Source organism: Callionymus lyra, chromosome 3, assembly GCF_982586985.1.
Source record: "Callionymus lyra chromosome 3, fCalLyr1.hap1.1, whole genome shotgun sequence".
Taxonomy (NCBI): domain Eukaryota; kingdom Metazoa; phylum Chordata; class Actinopteri; order Syngnathiformes; family Callionymidae; genus Callionymus; species Callionymus lyra.
In genome coordinates this window covers 34,229,072-34,241,809 of record NC_141820.1, presented here as the reverse complement: position 1 = coordinate 34,241,809, position 12,738 = coordinate 34,229,072, and the positions used below count along the sequence as shown (strand labels likewise).

Sequence of the window (12,738 nt, the reverse complement as noted above, 5' to 3'; positions counted from 1 at the left end):
TTTCCTTCAACTGAGAAAAATCTCTAAATTTAGGAAAATGGTGTCACAACACGATCTGCAGCTTGAAATCCATGCGTTTGTGTCTTCTCGTCTGGACTATTGTAACAGTTTGTTTTTGTGTCTAAACAAGAGCTTTCTCACCTGCAAAACTCGTAGTAGAAGAACTCACATTTCTCGAATCCTTACAACTATTCACTGGCTGCCAGTTTCTTTCAGGATCCATTTTTAAATTCTGGTTCTTACTTTCAGATCTATTCATGGTCAGGCTCCTCCTTACATCACTGATCTGATCCAGCCTTACACCCCAGCTCGGGCTCTGAGGTCTGTGGATCAGAATCTACTGATGGTTCCTCGCACACGGTTCAGGACCAGAGGAGAGAAATCCTTCCAGGCTGTTTCTCTTAAGCTTTGGAACGATCTTATTCTCCCTCTGTGTTTGATGATCTACTGACTCCTTCAAGAAACATCTTAAGACATTTTTATTTGTGCAGCTTTTTCTCTATCTTCTGAGACTCCTGTGTTTGTCTTATGTTTGTCTTGTGTAGATAATATAATTTAGAGCATTACATTTTTAGGTATTTTTAAATGTGTATTGGTTTTGATTGTTCAAGTTTTTACAAATAACTATGACTAACTTAGTTACTTACTCTACAGCTGAAATATTATCATAATGTATTCCTGACACATGTTTTTTGAATCCAACATTTGCCTTGTTAATCTTCACAAACAAAAATGACTGACAAGGAGAATAAGTTGAAGTGCCAAAAGTGTCATTTTAGAGTAAAAAAAAGAGACAGATGGTGTGAGACCTGAGTGTGGTCGTCATGTAGGTGACTTGAGGTAGAACAGAGAACAGAGAGAACATAGTGTACTCCCACTCCATCTGGTGTGACGATGCTTTAAAAGTTTAATTTATTTTCTCTTTCTAAATGTTCTTTCCATCCAAACAACAACTGCCTGGATTACACAAATATAACCAGATTTGATTCACAGCCATGAACAAGAAACAAGCACATACAATCTTCCACTATGCCGCTTCAAAGTGTATGTTCTGTTTAAAAAATAGATCTCTCTTCCCCTATTCCGACACATCACTAATGTCACTACCAATGTCGGATAAGTATAGCTGCCGATTAGTTTGACACATTTGTTTACATAAGAGAAAGGCTCTTGTTGTTTCAGGTTCCTGCTAGGTTGAAAAAGTCACTCAAAGACTCTCGGGTTGAGTTTAAATGTATTGGAAAATTCAATGATCGTACGTGCATGAGGTATAACAGAACACGAACCAGCGTATGATTCGAAGGGTATGAAACACTATAAATATACTGACACTGATGTAAATGACAAGATGAGATTGAAATACAAAAATAAATCCTAATTAAAATAGTAAAACCTCTGCAGTGCCTGAGGTGACAAAAACATATTTTTGGCCCCAACAAATTACAATACTATTCTGGGGGTAATTTTGAAACCAGTAGAAACAAAATGATTATTATTATTTTTAATCCAGAAATAATTAGCACTAGAAATAAAGCCAGATGTTTTTTTCTTCCTTCATGTGAATTTTAAAACGTTTGGTTAATTGCTGCCAAAAACAATAACCGTCAACATTCCAGTTTGATTTAAGCCCACCTGGCCCCCATGGGACACACACACGAATGTCTTTAAATAAACTACACAATCTATTATTTAAAGCCCATGACTGGTTAAACATCGTTCTCAATGGGATCAAATTGCTTCGAGCGAAATCCTTTCTGTGCTGGGCACGTATCATCACTAATGGGCAAACAATACGAGAATGTTCATTACTCAACATCACAGTATCTCTATTTTAAATAACTATTTGATTTGGATCCAATTATCAGATGCCTTTTATCTAAACTTCCACATTCATGGATGCAGTCGGAAAAGAACAGGCTGCCGACCGAGGGAAGCAATTAAATAAGTATTTTGCTGGACTTGAGTTGAAAGGCATTAGCCACAAATCCCTGCTGGCCACCGTGTTCCTAGAACACACTGCAGGGTCAGGATGGGATGTCTGGCTGCTGCACAACAACACAATGTGTGGCGAAGTGAGAGACAGACTGAAGTGATGAAAAAAAACAACTATTACAGTTGATAAAAAAAAAAACGCTTGAAATGCTCCATATTTTTTACTTTTAACTGACCTTGTTTGTTGACGATGAAACATTTGATGTGTACAATCTCCGCTCAATTTTCTGGTCTACCCACCCAAACGTTAATCATGATCCGTTTAAGTCTGCAGTCACGCTCACAAAATGTGCATTTGTTTATTCAGCTGAATGAATATTTGACTTCCGTGTTGCAGAACAAATCCCTTAAACAGAACCTTGGATATTAAAGCAGCAGTACGTAACATTTTGGAAACGTTTCTGTATTGTGATGGGTTTGATTTTAAACAACCATGACTTGTTAAAAGTATCTCACTATTATTTTAATAATGATCTTCACTACATACCTGGGTCTGGATGACCCACCCAGATAGCCTGTGACTGTCATGTGACCACCAATTTTCTTTACAGCAATGGGTCAGAAACTGTTTTTATAGGAAGTACTGATGACCTTTTTTAAACTTCCCATGAAGATAAATCCAGAAACTGGCAAAACAATTTTATTTACATGTCTCGTATACAAATATTCAGGCAGTAAAATGACAATGATGAATCAAATAATTTAGGAAGTTGTAGTTACACGTTTATGATGCTAGGGGAGGTAGAAACGTTATCTTTAAAACTACGTATAGGATTTTTACAAGAACAGGGATACGTTGCTTCTTTAGTAATGTTAATAATTATATAACTGGTGATTTTCCATATAATATTGTGATACTTTATATTATACGGTACTCAATTTCCCTAAGGAGATCTCCAGACGGATTAATAAAGTCTAAGTAAGTAAGTAAGTATTATTATGCCTGTTAAATATTTATCTATCCATGTACATATCACTCTGATCAAGCTTATACTTATTTTTAATAGTAATATTTTGCTACTACAGTACTCCTAATACAATTACAAATAATAATGAAAGATTATAGTAATGATGAGTGAAAGACACAAATCTGCTTATTTAAAGAAAACATGTTTTGAGCTTCACTGATTATTTCCATTCTTTAATATTTAAAACATTGTTTCTACAGATTGTGATTGTGGGATACATTTTCACTCCAGAACATGTTGAATTGTCATTATTAATAATGACTTAGGTGCTTCAATAAAGCCCAGAACACTTTAAAAAGTAGATAAAATGATATTGGAAGGCGAATAACTCGCTGTGCAGGTTGTGTTAAATCTCTTTCTCCGACTGACACCAATCACCGTGGAAACTTAAATGGCAGGCGATTACACCTACTATTATGGCGCGACCCGTGAGTCACAGACGGAGCTGCTGCACTCAATGGAGGGAAGCAACAGAGAGTTTCAAAGGAAATCGATGGCAGTCTGGGGATGTAGTAATAAGTCTGTATTACTGATGCCTCATAGCACACAGAGCTGCCCTTGGAGGGAAATAGTAGAGATAAATTAATTACTGCCGCCAGGGGTTTGTGTTCGAGGGCGCTCTTCAGAAAGGTCAAATGTGACACTTATGCATTTCTTGTTTTTTTATATTAATTCTAAAGTTTTTTCTTATTTTCTTCCAAAGATTTAATCAGAATGCACAGAGAAAAAAACTTGATGGATATAAGGTTGGAAATTCCTTTAAAATAATAATTAAATTATATTATTAATACTTCTTTATTAGTATATGAAAAACTTTTCATTTTCCTGAAAAAATGTTTCTCTTATTTCCTCTTGGAAGACTATAATACAGATGTGGCCTTCAGCAAGTACTTTTAAGTTTTAAAAGCATAATTCAACAAGAAACTGTAAAATACTGTTGAATAAAACTTTTTATGACATGATCATTTAAGTCAATTTGTGTGTTTGCATTCACACACGCACTCATACATACGGACATTTCCTCAAGTTCCTGATCAACCTCTGTATGTTTTTGGACTGAGGGAGGAAACCAGAGTGCCCGGAGTAAACCAACGCAACACAGGGGAGAACATACAAACCCAAAGAGAAATGTCACAAGGTAACACTTTGCACCCTAAATAAATATTAGTAATAATAAATTAAGAAATTCAACATTTTTTGTTTTAATGTGTTTGAACGGTGTTTTACTGTATTTATCTGTTTTTATTATTATTATTGTTGTTGTTGTTGTTGTTGTTGTTCTGTTGTATCTGGGGGAGACGATGTTTAGAATAAAGACAAGGGAGGATCTTGACCATGACTTCAAGGACAAAGTCTGGAGGACAAGGATTAAGAGCACATGAACAAAACAAGTGAGGTCATATTCTGCTCAGAGATAATCAATCAGATCAAATAAAAGACGTAAGAAGGTCCAGACATTATAGCAAGACACTTGTCTTTATTGGGGGGAAATACATACGTAACATGACACGCTGCTGAACAAGGTCAGCTATATTAGAAATATGATGCTGACAGCAGGTATTAGAAGCGTATTGACATTTGCAAGATAATTGGAGTCTCTCCACCAGCTAACATTTGATAGTTTCTGTTAACCGCACGTTGTTTTTTTATACTGAATAATGTTTTTTTTTTGCATGCTTGGAATTTATCAAATACTTTTCAGTCTAATGTGTACCAGCATGAGATGATGGAAACTGTTCATTAATTCCCAGGTAGATGTGTAAAGGTGGTATTCTGGTGGATATCATTAGAATGAAGTGAGTGGGTGAGTGCTTCTGTCTATCACCAGGAAATGGCTTGTTAAAGGGGGTTAAGGAGCCAAATAAGACGTTCAGCCTGAGCTATCTCGTGAAATTAGTCTTATGTATTCTTATCTATTTATTATTTCTCTCTAAAATATTGCCAGACTTGTTTTACTTTGGATATAAGCTTAGTCTAGAGCTGTCAAAATGTCAATATTAAAACACTGACATTAATGACAGTAGTTTACCCCATTAGCTGTGGCTAGCACGCTACTGTAGTACCCGCTAACTGTGTTTATCTTGCTGCTAAATTACTGTTGATTGTGTTATTAGCTATTAATTGTGGCTAGCACGCTAGTGTCATCTACGCTAACTGCATTTATCTTGCTGCTCAATCCATTTTGATTGTGTTATAAGCTATTAGCCGCAGTTAGCACACTACTGTCATCTGTGCTAACTGCGATTATCTTGCTGCTCAATTCATTTTAATTGTGTTATTACTGTAGTCTGTGCTAACTGTTGTTAGCTTGCTGCCTAATGTTGATAGCTATTAGCCCCAGCTAGCAGTGTGTTATTTCCTGAGTCCCCTAGATGTCACTCTTTGCTCCATAATCTATCTATTAAAATCATTTTTAGGCTGAGGGCGCCCCCTACTGTCCTCTGAAAAATATGACACTGCTTCATGAAGCTTCATTAGCTCATCACTAGTTATTAGCTATTAGCCGCAGCTAGCACGCTGCTGTAGCCAGCACTAAAAGCGTATAGCTTGCTGGTAAATTAATGTTTATTGTGTTATTAGCTATTAGCCGCAGCTAGCAGTGTATTATTTCCTGAGTCCACTAGATGTCAGTCTTTGCTCCATAATCCATCTATTGAAACCTTACATCATATTTAAGATGAGGGCGCCCCCTACTGTCCTCTGAAAAATATGACACTGCTTCATGAAGCTTCATCAGCTCATCACTAGTTATTAGCTATTAGCCGCAGCTAGCACGCTGCTGTAGCCAGCACTAAAGGTGTATATCTTGCTGCTAAATTAATGTTAATTGTTTTATTAGCTATAAGCCGTGGCTAGCACGTTACTGTAGTCTGCACTAACTCATTTTAACTTGCTGCCTGATGTTGATTCTGTTATTAGCTTTTAGCCACAGATAGTAGGCTGTATCTGGCAGATGCAACCCAAATGTCTTTTCTTCTAGTCACTGTAAATTCTGGACATAAGGTGAATAGATTAAGCACGGTACAACCGACTTTAATTCAGCTGTTTGAAAAACAATGCAATCCAAGTAGTATTAGCTGCATTTGTTTCGTTTGTTACCAAGTTAAAAGATAAATAAGTGATTGGGTTATTCATTATCTGCAAGTAAAAACGTTTACCTTTTTATTTATTTATTTTGTTTAACATGTTTTAAGTATATATATCTATATAGATATATATATATATATATATATATATATATATATTTCAAGTCTCCTCAATGAGTAGTATTATTATTATGTTATTATGCCTTTATAGTATTTGTATTTTTTCTACATACTCCTGGGTATCTATATTGAGTTTGCAACAGTTCTGAATCAATATCTAAAGAATTCTGCGCTTGAAGAGAATTGCTGGCTGTCTGTCAACTACTGTAAGCCCACTCAAGGGTTGGAGGCGAATGGTGGCTGCTCAGACTCACTATTCATTAAGGACAAAAAATGAAAGACACAAAAGAAAATGGCACCTTTGAATGGGAGCGAGGCGAGGGACCCAGAGGCGTGTGAATGCGTTTGCCAGTTAATACATGTCAACAGTGAGAAACGGTGTGTTTGAGGAGGTGAGAAATCGTTTCTCTGGGGGTGAACGTACGAGACCAACGGCTGAAGTGAGAGGGCACGCCAGCCTGACCATGAGCTGTTCGCGGGCGTAAGTAGCTACTCAACAAATTGATGTATTACATGCCAGTAGCGTGTCAGGGTCGCACACGTGAACATTCTCAAGGTTCATAAAAACCATCCATCTTTGTTACGCATCATTCCGGCACCCCCTTGTTGACGGGCCTCCCCTCCTGACATTGAATTTCAAGCGTCAATCGTTCCATGTTGTATCGTGAAGATGACTTTTTTTTTTTTTCTCAAGCGTGCAAATCAGGAGAATGCTTCAAGAGTCCCTCCCTTCGAGCGCTCCCTCGTTCAGCCTCACTTGAGTAAACGGCTTAACAAGACACAGCTAACTGCTCGTGCGAGGTGCTGAAATCAAATCTCATGATGGAGGCTCCACTCCTCCGAAGCAAAGAGTGGACCTTAAATAAAACTAATGTGACCACAAAGTGGAATTACAGATGGAGCTGCTGAACCCATTGCAACAATTAACCTTGACCACATCTTGTAAGCAGCTTGCTCGGAAGGTCCGGCGACATCATCGTTTCTTCAAACGCCAATCGACATCTGACCGGGAGTCGGTCAGGCCATAATTCAGTTACATGAAATGAGGAGGCATGACCTTGGCTTGTGGACCACTCGGCTGTCATGTAATCGAAAAGGTTAAACCACATCCTGGTATGCACATGCCTTGCTAAGCCCAAATGTAAGACGTTAAATTATGCAGCTTCTTGGAACATTTCTGCTCGGCTACACTCGCAGGCTTTGCTGAACAAGAGAGCGAGTCGCTCGCCACGGAGCTGAGGAAACGCGCTGCAAAAAAAGGCTTGTGACGGTGTTGGATCTCAGCACAGGACAGTGATATTAACGTTGGTGTCATTATTTAAAGATTGAGACGAGACGATTGTAAGAAACGTTTCATACTCTTACAGGATTTTGTCATTAAAGCATCGTGCAGCACTGTGATGTTGTGACCAGTACCACTAACAGGATTTTATAGAGAGCATTTTAGCTACTTTTATGTGACATTTTTCTTCAACTAGAATGCTGGTCGATTTAATGATGTGACTAACAGATGGAAAAGCACTGTAGTATTTATCAAGATAACGTGGAAACTCTAAACAAATGTACCCTTAGTTGTATCACACATTCAAGTCAACAGAAAATGGAAGAAAAAAGGTTCTGTCATTTTTTTTATTTATTTACATATTTATAATGTTGGTCAAAATCAATTCACACAATGGACTGCATCAGTCATGTTAACAGTTAATGAATAAAAGAACAGTCTGTTTAAAAACCTGATTAGGATTGAAATATTCATCAATGTTTAATCACGATCGGGATTCCGGCTTCAATCCTGGATGTCTTTGATGTTTAGATTTAAAATGTGGCTTCGCTGCAATCTAATCCAGCTCCAGTCAGCCAACCAGTAGGGGGCGACCACATGGATCACACTTTATTAAACTGCCTAAAATACCAAATGAATAATAGAGTGAAGTGGAAGCGATAACCTCATGCCACTTAGGTCTAAAAAAACTAAAAGAACAAACCATGCAATGTCAGAAGAATAAAAGAAAGAATCCAACAGAGATGGCATGAAAATGTCACAATAATTTGTTAATTACATTATTTTTAATAGTATTTGCAATTATTTATCATTTAAGGTAATTGTTAATTTTGCATTTTTTACATGAGTCAATTAAATAATGTGTTTTTTTTAATGCATGCAATAAAAATAATTTTTTTTTTCGCAAAGATCATGTAGAATTTACCATTAAATATTCAGATTAAAATTTAAATAAAAAATAATTATGATTAAAGCAACCCTAGTCCTGATTAAGACGCCAGAAGTCTGGATCGTCATGACTTCTATTCTCTCCCTTCATTGCTTTACTATTTGTATATATTTGACTAATGTTATATTTATATGCTCCAGTTAAATTCTGATTTGTTTGCTTGTTGATAGTTTGGACCTGGCATATTTAGACCCAAAAACAGAGATAGATTTCCTTAATCATCTCATGTTTATTACTCCCAAACGTCCCCCGGAGTTTACTAATATATGCAGTTCTGTGGAGTCGTCTTCCATAATACGACGCAAATACAGTTTGTGATGACTCAGCATTCTTCATCCACCAACCATTTAAAGCAGCTAGTGTGTGCTTGCATGTGTGTAAACACTCTTCCTCCACTGCAGCCATTCAAGAACATTTTTGTCTTCACCTAAGGCTCTTCTCAATCTGTCTGTTAAAGCCTCGCTCTGCCTTTCACTGTCACCGGCAGCACATTTGCCGCTCGCCTGCTCACTCGTCTCTGTCTGGACGGACACGCAGGCAGGTGGACCGGTTAGAGTTTGTGTGATGATGAATGACCAACTTATCTGAGCCCCCACAGAGCAGCCAACCCCAATCCTGGTCTGAGCCATGGAGACGGGTCGGCCTGCATCCCTTCCCTCCCCACGTCTCTCTGTCTGTTGCTATAAATGTCAGTTCTGCACGCCGATCTGACTCATATCTCCTCGCTGGAGCCACTCCACTCATGCTTGCCTGATACTGAGTCCCAGTTGACACGGCGGTAGCTCCAGACACAGTTACGTCCACACACAGGAATCCCCCCCCAAAAAAAGAAGATTCCCGATGATCTCCTCGAGGCAGGCTTTACGCTATTATGGGATGCTGAAGTGAGCGGTTACAATTCACGGAGATTTGTGGCTAATCTTATTTCTGCTGCGTGAGGAGGAATAATTTATCTTAATAATAAATTAATGTCTCATTTATCTGATTATTAGGATGAAGAGCTACCGAAAAAAAAAAATTGGCAAGAGTTTGGTTTCCTTTAAGATGCTAAAAAAGAATTTACTTGTCGGGAATATTTCTGCTTTGACTTACACCAAAGAAAAAAATGTCAATCAATGTGCAAACCTTTCTCTTATATAAACAAATTTAAGTTCCTTTTTTAAACAACATTCAACAAGATCAAAGAGGGTTGGAATGAAGAGGGAAAAAACAGCACAGCGAGAAATGACTAAAAGGAAGGAGGGAAAAGGGAGAGCAGACACAGATATAAAAGAAAGCAAGAGACCATTTTACATGCTCGTGCTCTCTTAGCAGAGAGTTTATTAAATGTACTCCCCATTACTACACAACCAGACACACACATCAATCAATGTCACAAAAAACGACAACAGGCAATAAACAGCCAATCCAACATGTCATCACTGGAGAAGATAAAAGTATTTTTTTGGTTGCAGATAAACCATCTTCATCATTGTTAAATCAACACATACAATGCATAATTATTTTATATTGAAATAAATCCTAATTAAGTGAAGAAAAGATAAGAGATAATTTGTCCATCCATCCATCCATCTTTATGCTAATTTTGTAGGGTTGGGTCATTAAATATATTTAGGAAAAAGACAAGCATCATAAAAGAATGGTGTACAATATAGGTCACGTGACAGATGAACTAGTTGGTAATAAATATGCATATTCAATAAAAACAGTTTAGTGAATGTTGTGAATCAGCAGATTTAACTGCTTCTCCTGAATTAATGTGCGTTTTTTTCCAACTAAACACTGAACATCAGGAGGGATGAGAAGTATTCAAGTTGATGTTATAAACTGAATGAGGGATATGATAAAAAATAAAAATAAAAAAAAGACTTACCTTTCTGAAGATGTTTTCTGTGAGGATGGAGCTTCCTCCGTCCTGACTCCGCGCTCGCCTCTCTTTATTTAGAGCGAAACTTTTTCTCCTGCATGGCGGTAAAATGCTCGATAAATATCATTCGCACGTTCACCACGAGCCTGAGCTCCAGCGAGTGTCCGCTTTTTACGAGCTGAGTTAACGGCGTGTGTGAGCCGCGGCTGACTGCGCGCTGGAAATCCACGAGAGTCCAACTGACTCCCAGATCCACGGAGGAGCGTGTGGAGCGTGCGTGTGTGTGCGTGTGTGCGCGTGCTGGCTCCTCCTCTGTCATCCATGTGTGTGAGACGCACGAAGATGCATCTTTTGAGCTTGTCTTTTGACACATTTATTGGCCCAATTTATTAATAAAAATATCTATACAAGTGACAGCAAAATACTTTATTGTATGACTCTAATGTTAGAGACAAACTTAGAGCAACTATGTTCAAAGTCTTATAGACAATTATTTTTTGACCCACAGCCTCCATATAAAATGTTTTCATTGTGGCAAAATTTCTCAATTAAATAAAAAAAAAACATTTAAAGTCAAAAATAACACACTACAAAATAGTCTACAGTCCCCATTCTTTTTCCTGTGAGGGCCACATGATTTTCACTTCTCTGATGGGGGTCCGGGGTCAGTCTGTAACAGAAAAAGTGTGACGATCAGTGTCGCCTGACATAAAAAGTTTTTTTTTTTTCCAGAAAGCTACACAAAACCAAATAACCCTTCACAGAGAAAAAGGAAATAAATAATAACAACATTAAGAAATAAATACTAATGAAATAAGCATCTCTGTACAGCTCACTGTACAGTGTTTCGCTTCTTGCTCTTTGTTGAATTGCTGGGATCTATTTTTCCTTAATCAACTATAGTCTTATTTCAACTGTATAGTGTCTTGAGATAACTTTGTTATGATAAGACACTTTAAATAAAATTGAATTGAATTGAATTGAATCTCTGAACTCTTCCAGAAAAAAAAGAGATAGATAGGTAGAATATAACAACAACAAAAAAACATACAATCTTGATTTTTATTTCATTAGTCATAGATAATTTACACTCTGAAAATGGGTGGTTCTATATTTTGAACACACACTCCATTAGAAAAACAAATCAAAATGCCTCTGGTATTGTAAAGGGGGACTCGCTAAGTCCTAAGTCTTATACTAAGTCACTTTTATATGTTTCTATCCACGTAATTTGAACTAAAGAGAGAAAATGATATAACTTTTTTTTACAATCAGATGTTTGCTTCGCTTTATGGAACTATCACACACACATTTCACATTTTATATTACCAGAATTATTAAGAAGTCTTAAACTACATTGCCTGAACTTGCTAGTTGAACTACTGTATATTTTATATATTTTTGTAAAATTCTAGGGTAGAGTAATTACACTTAATATACAAAAAATGATTTTGCCAAAAATGTAACTCAACATATATATCTGTTTTTTAATCAAAAATATATATGACTATGAAATGTGTCATGAAATGTGTTTATTAAATTCAACTTAAGTTTAGAGGGGATATGAATGATTGCATGTAAATGTTTGTTGGCTTCTTTTTTTTTTCTCCGCTTCCTATACACTACAGTACATGTTGATTTATATAAAGTATTGATTAAAAGCTTCTTTATTTCTGTAGCTTTTTCTTTATTTTGTTCAAACTAATGCCATGATGATCTACATTTAATTTTATGGACCAAATCTTTCAAGAAAGTAAATAAAAACAGAGCCAAAAAAAACTGAATTATTTAACACAAAGACATCATTAACTCAACAGTACATTGTCTCTATGTCACATCTGTCTGACACTTTATTCCCTCCATCCACATGAATTGTTGTCATCAATTATCTCTGCTTGTTTGAGAAGAACCCTTTAATGTTGTAGCAAAATCGCTGAGATCCAGTGTCAAGAGGCTGCCACTTAGCGGGCCAGTAACAATGTGCGGAAAATCGGTTTTTAGATAAGATTACTTGATTATATAATCAGGTTGTTATTATACAATTACAATAAGGACAAGGGTATTATTTGGCTTTTATTTTCAGGCTAACGATACACATTTCAGGGATGATCACTAAATTATACATGTAGAGTGGAGGGTTGCTAGTTCTATCCCATCACCAGATGTGTATCACTGGCTATATGCAGTAAGTAAGAACCCACTTAGTATTTACTATATACTGAAGGTCTGGATTCTACAAAAATACATGCAGCACACGGCAAATCTCAGTGCTCCGAGGCACTCAACCAAACGTTCTGTTTTCTTAGACGAAGCCCGAAAATAAACCCTGAGCCGTGTTCCTTAAAAGAAAAAAAGAGGATGTGCATCTCTCTGTTGTTCCTGTTTGTGCTGGTTGCTTGAAACTTCAATTTTCACAAGAGGAGAAAAGCTTCATACTTTTTTTTATGTATATATATAAATAGGTAAAGTACATT

At 36.8% G+C, this 12,738-nt stretch overlaps 1 protein-coding gene across 1 annotated transcript in view; it reads right to left on the bottom strand.

Annotated features, from left to right (window-relative positions):
- Nucleotides 1-10,476, bottom strand: part of calcr (calcitonin receptor) — a 60,464-nt gene extending 49,988 nt beyond the window's left edge. The window contains exon 1 of the mRNA XM_087787653.1: nucleotides 10,271-10,476. The gene's annotated coding sequence lies outside the window, so the exon portion shown is untranslated. The remainder of the gene's footprint in view (nucleotides 1-10,270) is intronic.
- Nucleotides 10,477-12,738: the final 2,262 nt, after the last annotated feature.